Consider the following 15,536-nt stretch of genomic DNA (forward strand, 5'->3'; position numbering starts at 1 on the left):
TTGACGCAAAGAGGGAGATTGTTGGGTTTAGAGTGTTGCGTCATATGAGCTTAATGTTATTTTTTGATTAACCGGTTTGGGCCTGTCCAACCGTGGTTTAAGCTTAGGGTTAGATTATATATTATGCATGCATGTATAGCTTTAAAGATAGAGTTCTCATTAATAGCTTTTGCATTGTAACACTAAACACACCTCTACCGTCAAAGTTCTTCATCAAGCTTTTATGAGGTGTGAGATATTAATCATTCGACATTATTTGATCCATTCTTGTGCTCTTTGATTACTTCATTCTTGTTTATTTGTTTTGAATCTGTCGATCTAATAGCGCGATGAAATGGTGCAGCGGTATCAGCCTTTCGCTTTTTAGGAGATGAGGGACCTTTGTTTTTGGCTTTCTTAGACTCCTGTTTCTTCCCCTTCTTTGTAGTTTTGTCAGCAGCCTCCAAATTACTCTTCATCTCAGGAGCAATTTGTCTTGGACCCGAAGGAGTCAATTTCTTGTAATCTTCCATAACTCTACCTTCACTCGTGACACATAGGCTCATTGTTTCAGGTATAGAACCGATGTAAAGGAACTTTGTAGTGTCAGTAATAATAATTTTGACCATTTGAAACATAGCAATAGAAGACTTCAAAGCATCTGCCATGACAGGAACCTAAAAAGTCTCAATGGTTCTGCAAGTGACTAGTGTCCAGAAACGAGCACATGAAATCTCAGAATGTTTGGTCGAGGAATTGAGACTTTGCACCAGTTGTGACCAGAGTAATGATCCATAATCCAAATTGATTCTCAGGTAGAGACCATAAATAATGGTCATAAATCCTTTACTTGCCCCATCTGACCCTGCAACCAGTTCTGCTAACCCCTTGTAGAGAAGTGTGAGCAGACCATTCCATTGAGATGGTAAACACGACTTCTTGAATTTCGTCACTGTAGTTAGAACGTCCATGTATCCCATATCATAGAACATCGAAAACAACTGAGTGGTTGTTATGAAGTCCGGAGATATGATAGAAGCATCAACAGCAAGCCCTAGCAGTGAACAAAAGTGTGCTTTCGATACTGATGTCTTGTGATTAAAGATTTCGAAAAAGATTCGTTCTTTACGTTTGTCGTATGAAGAAGTGAAATAGACCTGTGATAGAAGGGACATTGGAATTGATTCGACTTGTGTTAGAGTAATCACAAATGGAGAATACTTGAGACACTCTACAATGTGAAGCATGTATGAATCATAAAGAAAAGGATCCAACTGAATGATTAGATTTTGATCCGGTTTTATCTTAAGCAAGGTTGAAGAAGCTGTTTGATCTTGATTAGAGGTTGATTCCGCCATTATTGAAGCACTCAAGAAGATGGACAGTTGTATATTGCCTGGTGTATTCTAGAGAGAAGTTGAAGAAGATAAGAAGGTACAATAGGCATGAGAACTTCCTTTTATACCGTTGCTAGGAGAGAGAAAATATCGGCTGTGATGATACGATTTCTGAAACGTCGCCTATAAAAGCAGGATTTGACAGCTAGGTTTCCCCAGAAACACGTCAGCAGGAATGGGTTCAGAAACCATTTCAAATTCACGCGCCCAAAAACGAATTCTTGTCCTTATCCAAATACTGTCTCTTAAATTATGAAAAAGGTTCATGTTAAGCCACCTTGCTCCTCCATAAGAAAGTGAACCACCATATCTGTTAGAACCGAAAGCACAAATATGAAAAGTGTCATTAGTACCACAATCAAGAGTTAGGAAAATCATAAAGATCTTCGTGCAAGAGTGTTCCAAAGAAAAAGAAATAAATCAAGATGTGTATGGGATAGAAGTGATGCCTTGAAAGACATAAAACGAATGATCCCGGGCATGAATCTCTTCCTTCAAAGTCAAGAGAGACTGAGAAGTGTCTGTGTGGTTTCCGATAAAGCATGATCAAATGTTTTTTAAGAAACATTGAAAGGCATCTTTTCAAGTATAGGATTTAGTGGGTGGTTAGCTTCAACCGAACTTCGATACTTAATATAAGACCGAAAGTAAGATGAAGTACTTGTGAGACCGATGAGGTCTATTGAATAAGTAGGTTTGGAGAATTTATTTTGTGACTGGATAATAATAAGAAATCTCAAAAACAAAACTGAAACTAGATCTTATGGGAAGAAACATCTTGGTGATAGACGATATCATAAAGATCACGCAAAAAAAAACGATTTCTTAAGGTACAAATAATAGCTTGAACATATAAGCGTTCACCATCAATTCATTCAAGGTGTTGGATTTTGGGTCTCACTCAACACGTGGTGATCGTGACTAAGATCATCAACACAGATGTTATGTAACCATAAACCTTAGTGGTAATTGCTGAGAGTCTCAAGGGTTACGATTGTGAAGCGAAATGTGATGGAGATTGATGAGGTGGTTAAAGAGCCGAAAGTACCTCTGCTAAGAGCAGAAAACTCTTAACTCACTGAGAAAAGATTAAGGTAGCTCGTGAATTAAGTGAATTTAGCAGCCTAATTGGGAAGAAACGATAGGTGTCGACTGAATAATTAAGGCTTCACTCAGAGTCTAGGAGCTTCGGTCTACATGCAACAACATGCTTCTAGGGACACTTAACTAGTACAAAGATAAGAGTGTTATACCTGCCTTGGCCCCAATCGAGATAGCATCTGTGATTATCAAACAAAAAAAAACGAAACGAAACAAAATTTGAAAAAGAAAAAGAAAAGAAAATGGCAAAACAACCGAAGGCTCCAACGCCTTCTGATTCCGATGAAGAAGAGCAACCAGCCAATGATGAAGAGGATGTTCAACATGAAGGCTCACCAAGGGGAAACACTCCTCCACGATCTCCAACTCATGAAGTACATATTCATGCTCCTACTCCTCCTCTTTCTCCAAAACAAACCACTATACCAATCTTCGTTGCTCCTATTCCACCTCCTGTCTCTTCTCAACCCCTACTATTGCTCCAATACCACCACCTATATTTTCTCAAGCTACAACAACCACAACCATTGACCCTTCGGTGAGTATCAACGTATCTGATACAGGGGCACATACCATTGGCATTGACACCCCTATTACTACTAAACCTCTTTCACCATCACCTTCGACAGACTCTGAGCCTATTCTGGGAGCGCGAAAACTTTGACTTTGACTCCACTTATTGTAGTCCTTATCGCATTCCAAGTGAAGATGATGATGTTGCTCCAGTGACAAAGAAACATTTGAAAGATATCAATGATAACCTTGATAATTTGCTTACTTCCTCAGCACATTATTCTGATGTTGTGTTAAAAGATTTTCTTAATACTACTCTTTAGCCATATACAGCCTCAATCGACAACTCCACAAAGGCTGTGGATCCACATCTACATGCAAGAAGGAAACAACCGAAGTAACTGATCTAGTTCACGATTTGAAGATTTTCTGGGAATCATTCAAAGTCCATGCCGACTGCAATGTTGCGAAGGTTAATGCTTTGGTTGATTCTCTCACAAAGTCCATTCAAGAAGAGATGGAAAAGTTTGATTCTGTTCGAACTGCAATCCAGGCTGATCACACTTATCTTCTTACTTTTGTCGCTTCTCGCATTGATAAGCTTCAAGCTGATCGAGCCATGGAAAACAGGATTATGGACGAACTTGCTCTAAAGACCACACAAGTTGAAGTCCAAAATGCTCACCTTGATCAAGCTCAGAAGGAGATTGCTTCACTCAAGACTGAGCGGTCCATTCTTAAAAGCAGTGTTGGGGATGTTCTATCGATTCTTAGTAATCTTGCTAATGCTCGTGATCCTGTTCTCACCCTCACCATCCGGAATCATTTGACAGCTAAACTTCTTCATGCTATTCGAATTTTAAGTCAGATTCAAGGTGTTACGGAGCATGTGGTCACTGTGCAACAAGGGGGAGAAGCTGATCAGAATCCTCCAATACCACCCAAAGTCACTATCAAAACCAAACCGAAGGTTAATGCAGCTTCGGGTTCTGGTGGACAGGAAAAACCAAAGGGTGTTGTGGAAGATAGTGATGATGAAGAAGAAGAAACTATCGCTGATGCTTTAAAGCGAAAGAAAAGGGAAAAAGAGGCTGATGAAAATTTGAAAAGAGCTAGAGAGAAAGAAGGGATAGAGCGAAAGTAGAAAGCAGCTCAAGATGATCTGATTTGCAAGCAGGCTCTCTTTCCCACTTGGACACGGGAAAGATTAATTAAAGAAGCAATTGAGTCTCTTAGCACTCAGTGGTTGGAACCCGTAACCTCTTTTGAATGCGAAAGCACGAGGGATTCTCAGTTTGATATGCCTATCACCTGTAGGGCATTCGTGTTCCACTGTTTTGATTCAATGGTTGAAGTCCCTTCTCCGCACCCACAGGTTGATCGTGATCTGATAGATTTTTATTTTGAATTTGCTCAACCCCAATACTTGACATGGAGTGATCAGAAAATAACCTCTGTCAAGGTATTGAAACCGTATGCTGCTGGGAAATTTATCAACGTGAAGGTCAGGGTGACCCAAGGTTCTGATAACTCGGTTCATATGATTTCGTTAGATGTTCTTCCAAACCAGAACCCACACGATTGGATTCTATTGTTCAATATTCTGCTTACTAATCAAGAACAATATGGCCCGATCCTCGATCATATTAAGAGGATGTTGGCTTCCTACATCCATGAGGTTGCTATGATGGATCATGAGATTGCAAATATTCTGAGAAAGAAGCCAATTGTGAAGAATATCAGGAAGCCAGGTGATTTAAATAAGATGAAATTTGGCAAGATTGATCCGGTCCATCACACTTTCATGTTCACTAGAAGCGAAGGTGAAAGATTCCTTTTCACTCTTGTTAACAAACATCTGTTCTCCACTTCTTGCTTGTAGCACGTTCTTGACATAACTCATAGTTGTAAACAGAACACTGATTCGGATAAGAAGAACTTCTCTGACATGCTTCGGTGGTATATATCCTTTCGTTACACTCTTTTGGCTAATATACCGAAGGTGTTCAAGACAGTGAAAAAGTCAGTTCTTTCTCAACCGAACTAGTCTCTTGCCTCTATTGACGCAAAGGGGGAGATTGTTGGGTTTAGAGTGTTGCGTCATATGGGCTTAATGTTATTTTTTTGATTACCCAGTTTAGGCATGTCCAACAGTTGTTTAAGCTTAAGGTTAGACTATATATTATGCATGCATATATAGCTTTAAAGATAGAGTTCTCATTAATAGCTTTTGCGTTGTAACCCTAAACACACCTCTACAGTCGAAGTTCTTCATCGAGCTCTTCTGAGGTGTGAGATATTAATCATTTGACATTATTTGATCCATTCTTGTGTTCTTTGATTACTTCATTCTTGTTTATCTGTTTTGAATCTGTTGATCTAATAATGTAATAATATCATCAGAAATAGTGAGAGAACTCACCTCACACTGCCGAATCTCACAGAAAGAATCTCTAGCTGTTGCCCAACCTAAAACTCGCGCTACAAATTACCAAAATAATCATCCATCAATAATCGGATATGGTCCACACTACATACCCAAACTAGGGTAAAACACATTTTTACCCTTTTACTCAACATGACCCAAACCTAGGCCCAAACCAACAATCCAAAGGCCCAAATCCAAACAAACACTAAAGGTCCATATATGGCCCAATTTTCCAAATTAGGCCCAAACCCTTACATGGACCTTACCCCTAAGGCCCACCAATTTTTCCTAGTCCAAACACTTACTTTTAGATAGCCCAACAAGACCCAAAGCATTTAATCCCAATATAATGGTCCATACCCAAAGCCCAAAATGCAAAATCCACCAGACTGAGTACACAGGGCGTAATCAGCTGTATGCTAAGCGTACATGCTTTTGGGCTTGTACGTTGCACATACTAGCTTATACGCCCAACGTAATCATCCCAATCAGCCACCTTTCACGTTTAACCCTTAATCCCTTAAGACAATTCTAAAAAATGTAAATCTAACTTCCTTGAGCTGGGTTATCACGTAAAGTTTCTAACTTTACATTCATGCATGGCTAAATGAAGATCTTAAATCTCAAAAGGACTTTATAAGTGATTTAATGCATGCATGTGACTAGATATCCCATAAAGGTTGCACCTTTATGCATAAGGAGTCCATAACAAGCTCATATCTAATAGATTAAGTCCTTCAAACGTCTTAACTCAACAACCAACCCAAAGGGACCAAAAACACAAAAAATAAGCCATAAAAAGATCTAGACATCTATAATCCAAGTTACGAACTTGATACCTCTAAAGTCTTGCAAAAAGGTGCATGATTCTAGATCTATAAACTCCTCACCAAGCAAAGCACCTTCAATATTCTTTACTTCCTTCATAAAAGGCAAAATAACCACCAAAATCTTCTCAAGATCTCAAATACACATCAATGGAGTCTAAGGGTCGATTTCTATGGTTTAGAGGGATGGAGGCTGAAGTTATTCACGTCAGGTTATGAGATAAGGAGCTTAAAAAGGATACAAGACCCTAAATTAGGGTTTGGGTTTGGCAGGAGTACTCCCAACGTACATATGGTATGCCCAGCATACTCCATAGAGCACCCACGACCATCCTAATCAGTACGTCCAGCATATGCCGGGATACGCCCTGTGTACTACCCTTTTCACTAGTACGCTACACATACACCTATGTACGCCCCGTGTACCCGGCTAAATCCTAAAACCATCAAACTTCCGAATGCCATAACTTTTTCGTTATAAATCTGTTTCTGACTATCCTTATATCCACGGAAAGGTAACGAGAAGATCTACGCTTCAATCAACTCATACTTGCTTTAGAACTTCCCAAAATAAACCCCAATTCCATAAATGCATGAACTGACACTTTTACTAATATAGCCATGGCTTCAAAACACAAACCGAACACCCAAATTATCCAAATTACCTTATCCACACCCCAACTAGGTCTACATATCTTTTCCTTAAAGCCCCTAAACCTGATGTTACTCGGTCTTCAGGTCACCACCCCGTATTAGGAAACAATTCGAAACAGGAAGTTACGACTATTCCCCACTTGAATTATATTTCTTCATCGAAATCATTCCTTACCATCCCAGACACACCAGATAACCTGAGGAACACAACCACAATCTTTACCATACAACTACCTCCCCAAGGCAACTGAACCCAACCTTAGTAGGGCTCTCCAAGCCTGGAATTGAACGAATCCTTTCCTAGCCTAGTACAGACTTATACAGAATAGTCACATCTACTCAACCTGAAGTCTGAATTCTCTAATTGATCTGAGTCCCTGACAGACCGCCCAACTGAGCCATTGCTAATTCCATTCCTCTTATCAATCAACTGACTGCACACTTCTGATTGCCTGAGGTTCTCACTTAGAGAAAAGAAGTACGAACCATACACTGTTGTTGACAACTTTCCGCATGACAAAAGGGATTAGATATTCCATCGAGAGAAAGTGTATCCTGATGATAATAATTCCCTAAATAACACGAGACAAACTAGGAGATAAACCTTCTAGTACTGAACAAGAATCACTGAGTTCTAACCATCTACAACCCATACGAATATGAAATTCCTTCGACACCTCCACTAATCAAACAACTCACACAACTACCACCACCATCTTCTTGCTACCAATCCTTCCCTAGCAACGGTAGTGATTGAACGCAAAGGTCCTTCCATGGAAAATTTTCGATTATGCTAGAATACTTGCTAACACAACTAAACTATGACTTCATTGGAGAACTAACCAGCTAATCTGATCATACACCCTTCAATAACACCCCTTAATTGATCCCGACAAGGACCCGGAACAACAATCGAACATGCTGAAACCCTCTCAGCAAGATGTGACCGACTTATGATTCATGGCATGCAGAATAGCATATAACAACTCTTGATGATATAACCCAAACAATAGCAGAGAGTCGAACCAGAGATAATACTTACCCGAACCAGAACTAAATTCCAAGTCAATATAAATTTTGATAATAACCAAGAAGAAAGCAAAGATAACATACCCGCAATATCATCTGAAGAAACGTTGACCCTCTCTTCCTGCCGAAGTATGTGCGATGGGACCCAATCTTCCCCAACCACTAAGCAGGGGCAATTTGCCCTGCTATGAAGTCTTGAATTTATCCGACTCTTTGACAGACCTCCTGTACCGAGCCATTGCTAATTTCATTCCTCTTATCAATCTACTGACTACCCACTTCTGATTCCCTGATATTCTCACTTAGAGAACAGAAGTACGGACCATACATTGTTGCTGACAACTTTCCACTTGACCAAAGGGGTTAGATATTCCATCAAGAGAGAACTTATCCTGATGATAACAATTCCCTGCACAACACGAGATAAACTAGGAGATAAAGATTCTAGTGCTGAAAAAGACACTGCTTCCTTTAATTGTCGAACCAACATACCGTTATTACCATCCTGAAATCCCATACTTGCCTGACTTCCACACAAGAAGAACCACTCAACACACATTCACGAGAGCCTGATCTATCATCAAAATTGAAACCATCCTTTAACACTAAACCCTTCAACTGATAACCTTGTCATATATATGCCCTTTTTCATATCCCGTTGAAATGAAGACCTTGCACATGCACACTCACGATTTTCAATGCGAGTTGCCACCAGAACCAACTCGTTACATAACTCATAACGCGAGATCTAAGGTTCTACAATTGCATTTTACCCGAAATCTTCTGGTTCATGAAAACCACTCACTAAATCGGGGTATAAGGATTCCCAAACCATCACTAAGACTACCAGTCTCGCACCTGGTCAAGGAACCTGGTTCATAGGAGTCCAAATGACAAGGCTACCCCGACCTAATCATCCATCATCGCCACTTACTGACCACACACTCAATCCTACAAACCAAGATCCAAATACCTCGACCCAATGGTCTCTAATATGTCCCACCTGTATTGGTATATACACACGGACCTCACCCACGTGTCCCACCCAAACTATACCCCGGATTGGCCTAGCCCATGGGTCCCACCCATGGTCTTACTACTTTCGAATCATCACAACCCCAGTATCCTAAGTCAAACCCACATCCAACATAATTCCAATCAGGTGTTCGGGTCATTCTTCGGACCCCAAAGCGCTCATCATAAAAGAAAAGGCAGTGAGGCACTAATACAACCATCAACCTAGATCCATCCACAAGCCTGTTGTATAGAAGGCGTCGGCCAGCTTTTGGGAGTTTCCTGAACTCCCAATTCACACAATTCCCATCCCGACGACCACTATGGTCGACTCTCTTCATGACTGGGATGCAAAACTTACCCTAGTTTTACACCCGATCTAACTCCCGGAAATTTTTGATTGATACTCCCCCACTTGGACTCATCGTAGCCCTCCTAACGCATGAGACTTGATGGGTTCCCAACCCATCATATCTTTATATATATAAACCCACTATGATATGCGCTTACCAACACTAGCGCTCCATTACTAGTCAAACCCGATGATTGACCAACTCCTGAAATTTAAATAGATACTCCCCGAATGATTCCCATGATACCACACTATATCCTTAAGTTTTGAACTAGCGAATCTTCACCCTAACTTCCATCCGCAAAGAATCACTGAGTTCTAACAATCTACAACCCATGAAAATATGAAATTCCCCCTACACCTCCAATGAACAAACAACTCATGTAACGGCCAACATCATCTTCTTGCTACTGCTCTTTCACTAACAATGGTGGTGATTGAACACAAAGGTCCTTCCATGGACAACTGTCGATTATGCTAGAACACTTGCTAACACAACTGAACTCTGACTTCATTAGAGAACTAACCAACTAATTTGATCATACACCCTTTAATCCACTACTAGAAAAACAGCCTTTTACGACGCGCAATGCGTGTTGTAAAACGCTCAGATGACGCGTAAATTCATGTCAAGGAAGGCCCTATCATAAAGAGAGACGACGCGTACTTGTGCGTCATCTATTTACAAAGCGCATTTATGACATGCATTTACAACGCACAGTTATGACATGCAATGCGTATCAAGGAAGGCCCTGTCATAAAGGAAGACGACACCCATTTGCGTGTCATATCTTTATGACGCACGTGCTTATGACACGCAATGTGTATCAAGGAACCCCTATCATAAATGAAGACGACACACATTTGCATGTCATAAACTTTAGTAACCATTTACGATATGCATTTACAACGCGTCTTTACAATACTTATTTACACATAATACAAAAATATGTAAAAAAATATATACCAAAACAATCATTTTCATCTAATAACATCATGTCAAAAAATTGTAATACATTGATATTAAGGGGATCTAATTGTACATTGTTATTAAGAGGTTTTTCCTAACTATATAACCTAATACTACATTGCTATTAAGGGACACCTTCTGCAATGTAATGCTATACAAACTAAAAAGATGATAAACATCAAATTCCAACTAAGTAGAGTTGCATCTTTCCTTTCATAATTCTTTAAGACTAATGAACCCCTTCTCTGATAATTCTTGTGACCTGATCAAATAAAAGTTAAAAAATTAATATGCTAATATAATCCTTAGAAGAATCAAACATGGAATGTTAGTTGTAAAAGACAAAATTACCCTTTTCTCCATCCAGAGAATGTTGGATTTGGAATAAATACACTACAATATGAATTACCTGATATCAACAATGACAAGAATACCCCCATACAAATAGTAAATATTACCTGCACACAATCAAGCAAAATAGAAGTTATTAACTTGATTCAGTCATTAAGCATGCCCACACTCAAGCAAAATGGAAGTTATTAAGTTTTGTAATTTTTAGTTCAGAGGATGGGATTAAATTTTTACCTCTACAGTTATCCAAAATTAAAATGCAATCAAACAAGGAAGAATGTAGAAAGTATCAATAGTCGTAAGGTCAATGAACCAAGAGATGCCACCATTTTGGAAAGATGGGACCTTTTCCACCATGTTATGAATCTGCAAAACCAAATTGTACAACAAAAATAAAACATATGTCATCTTCCACATGATTAATGGATATGATGCAAACCAAGATTCATGGAGTTTGACATTTTTAACTTACAGCAAGAAAAAAGTTGGCAAAGACAAGGCCTTGGATGAAAAGCCCCTTCAATGGAGTAAATGTACTAACACCATGCCTGTAAAAATATTAAATTTATTATTATAAGCATTGTCTATAATCATGTAAGTAACAACTAATATCATGTCATGAACAACTTATACAGATCACACAATAAGGAACATTGACAAAAATATTAAATTTATTATTATAAGCATTGTCTACTGTAGTGTTGACTAGACACACAATAAGGGAATGAAATTGACCACTAAAAATAACCAAAATAGAAAAAGGATAAAGAAGCAACTAGTTTCTTATTTTCCCATCAACTGTGTGTGTCCAGTCCGGATAATTGATGTTTAAACTTTTTCACTTCAGGAGAGGAAAGGAGGACGAAATACATATGGGGAAATTTGTATGAGGAAAGCCTCATTTTGGTGATTTTCTCTCTATTAAGTCCAAAAAAGAAAAATTCATATACAGCTCACCGGATGATTGAGTCATGTTCGTATTATGTGTCCTTTAAGTTAACAAGAAACATCACCTGACTGTACAAATAAATGCTTACAAGCGCATTGGATCAAGGTAAAGAGAAACGAGCTTACCCTTTGTAATGTTCCTCTAAGTGATGCCAGCTCCAATTTATCAAGTGGTAAATGTCGAACCTTGTTACACAAATGTTGGACAAGTTATACAACACATCTAATGATTTAAGCGTAATCCAACAAAACCTTTTATCTCAAAATAGTAGAGGCAATCATAAGACATTATCTCTTTTATTTTAAGCGGTTCGAAATGTTATAAGGTAATGTTAGTTTTTATGAGAAAAAATGAAAACAAAAAAAAATTATAAGTTGATGAACTTTCACAAGTTAACATCAGTAGTGTGTTGACTATATAAATAAATAAATACAAAGAGAAAAGAAGTGAGACAACTAATTACCGATGATCCGATACATGCTTTTCAGAATTAGATGCTGAGCTTAGAAGAGATTCAGAAAGAACTTTTAGTTTATCAATCTGCATAATCATTAAAAAAAATAACTTAACTGTTTAATGTTCTAGAGAGTAGTATAAACATCCAGGTTACACTAAATACCATCCCTTGAAGTAATTTCTTCACATTTTCTAAATTGGAAAACAAAAAGATACTATCTATATCAAGTTTTTTCCTTCTCAACTTAAGGTGTAATTCATCTTCAAATCTTTTCCCCTCTGTATGCCTTTCTTTAGCTTATTCATAACTAAAGCATAAAGCATAAAGATAGGGACTTCAAGTTTGATCCTAACCATACAGTAACTGATAACAAAAGCTTACAAAATGGAAATTAGCGAAAATCTTACTTTACAAGCATGATCATTTGGTGTATCCCCACCGTTCAACAACTTCTTTTTAAGTAGAAATGACTCCATCCTACAACAAAGTCGAATGGGGAAAATAAATTCATTTATAACCTGCAAAAAGAAATGTCATATGACTTCAACAAAATTAAATGTAAGAGCACCTTGATATTCTTAAAAGTTCTATTGAATTTTGACCAATCTTGCAATGTTATTAGATTCTGTGAAAAGTTGACCCGTTTGGCCCCTATAGAAATTGTTAAAGACTAAAATATAAGTTTGTTAACAAATTGTAACGAAGGATTTTATTAGCAAAATGATTTTTTTAAATTATAAATAATGTTATAAAAAAATAATAATAATACCCATTGTCAATTTGTCGCCTTGGAGTTGTTGTAGCAATCATGAAATAAAGTCCATCAGGAGACCATTCGCTTGTTACTGACCATTCAGCTTTAGTGGCTCCAAGTTGCTTTTTCTCAACATAGTCCCAAAAAGCCTGATCAATATTATGTTATTACTCAAATGTCTAAAATAACCTTCAATTGTAATTCAAAACAAAACACTAAAAAATTGTGATAATGGGGAAAGATGATAAGCATACCATGTCACCTAGCAGGTTACCATAACCTACAACACATATAACTAGAGTAACTTTTGAAACCTAAAAATACAGCACAAACGCTTCGTTGATGATGGTACTATTTACATAGTTTAACTCCAAGATTCGTTTATGATATTTTTTTTGTCACTTTGTATGCTTCCAAGATTTGATGGAAGATGCGGAAAGTATTGTTTCAGGTGCCTTTGTAGAGTGGGAAACAATACTTTGTACTATAACTACCCTACATCTAGTCTGGGCCCAAGTTCTCTCTAAACCTTTGTTGCGAAGGATTATTCTCAGGTAATTTGTCTTCTACATCACAATAACAAAACTATTATCATTTAATAATTTTTTCAAAAAATGTTAACATACATAAAACACCATTTTATCGATTTAGCTATGCTTTTTATGATTATTATAATAATAGTTCAGAGGCTAAATGAATAAAAGTGACTGTTCATTGTGCATATCGATAAAATGGTAAAAGTAAGTTATTTTACACTTCTATAAAAATACACAAGAAAATGAGAACATGTTGCATTTAGACTCTGAATCTTGTTACTAATTATATTTATTTCACAGATTTATATTATTTCGATATGTTCTTACCTGTTTCTGGCGTTGAGAAGAAAATGACCATTATGTCCCTGTGTGCTTACCAGAACTTCCCGATTCCGTCTCTCCCAACTCTGGAATCGTCCAATCCGTTGTTATGAAGCTTGCAGAGCATCTAAAGGTTTCACATTGTTTTCGGTTTGACAGTTTATACCCATGATAGTGGTTCCCTGTTCCTGATTATAATTAATTTAACCATCATAAGTGACAAGACATCTTCACAAGTGAGTGTATAAAGCAAAATTTGAAGTGACTAAATAACAACCTTACCAGCACTTCATCATCATAAAGTGAGAAAGCTTTTGATAAATCGAGGATCCTATTCACAATTATATCATGGAATTCCTCCCCTCCAGTAAGACACAACCTACATCCAGAAGAGGGGTAAAGATAACAACTAAATTTGATTGATATTCAAACCACATCATGTTTCGGAAGAACTTGTATGTTAGAAAGTCCTTCTCAGTAAGCATTTGTTGAACAATCAGCACACATAAAGGGTCAAAAAAAATCATAGAAGTAAGAAATATCACCCAAATAGCTCACGTAGTAGCAAGATATCTTCCTTGTTTGGTGCTCCAACAATCTGAGTCAGACAAAAGAGTAAACCTGCGGTTAAACTCCATGAATCGGCAAAAATAATCAATTAATATAGTACTCAAAGAATGCATCATGAACTAAATGTTGGATATAGTGTCTAAGTCCATGACTATATTTGGTATGTACTTGACCCGACCCAGCATGGTCCATTTGGGTTGCACTTCACCCGAACAAATTATGGATAATATTTGAGAATAGTACAAGTTATGATTTATTACTATATTATAAGTTCTAATATATTAATATAAGATCATATTATTTAATTAGTATTGATCTATAATTAATCTAGGATTAATTTAGATATCAAAGATATTACTAATTAAATATAGGCTTCTATATTTATACAGTGTGGGCTAATGCTTATTTGGAATGGGCTAGGCTTACATGGAAAAGTCCATGGATACTCCATGGAGCTTTAACCCATGGATCTCATGGAAATGAAGAGACATGGGTATTAGGGTTTACATGGATGTAACCCTAATCCACCACACTATATAAAGGAGGCTTTGGTTCTTGAAATCAGACTAGTTGACACTTGTTGAGGTGAGGGCCAATTTCAAGATAGTAGTGACTACTCTCTCAAAGTTCCAAGTTTGTGGTGATTTGTGATTTCCATTTGAGGCATTCACACTATTGGTGCTAGGCTCTAAAACTCCAAGCAATCAACTACTACTACAAGGTAAGTATTTCTACTAGCTTTATTTCATTCATGTTCCCCATGCCATGCTAGTTAGGATATGAACCTTGGAAAAATAATTATTTGCATGTATCTTAGACAAACATAGATCCAAGGTTTATTAGGGTTGCATGTACACTTAGGAAGTGTTAGAATGCTCAAAACCCTTCAGTGGTATCAGAGCCTAGGCTTGTTTGTTTGATACTTGATGCAATATAGTTGAAAAAGTCGAAAAACTTGTTGTCTACCAATTGAACTCGCCGAGTCCATGGGGGGAGTCGCCGAGTTCATGTGTATCTTCAACCTACTCGGCGAGTAGGTTTATGCACTCGACGAGTAGGAGCGACAGAGTGCAGATTTTCGACTTTAGTTGCTGGAAATGGACTAGAAACATTACCCTAAACTTTTTTGGTACTTGAAAACTTGTTTTAGATGGTGTAATGTCTTTGCTAATCCATTTACAACAACTTGCTATCAAAATTACAAAGTTTTATGTGTAATTTTTGATTCATGAAAGTGTTCATATTCATGTTCTTGATCTTATGATGTTTAGATGATCATAGGAATTATTTGTAACGTATGTGGTAGTTTAATTCTTGATCATAATGTATTTTAA

Source organism: Lactuca sativa, chromosome 8, assembly GCF_002870075.4.
Source record: "Lactuca sativa cultivar Salinas chromosome 8, Lsat_Salinas_v11, whole genome shotgun sequence".
Classification (NCBI taxonomy): Eukaryota; Viridiplantae; Streptophyta; class Magnoliopsida; order Asterales; family Asteraceae; genus Lactuca; species Lactuca sativa.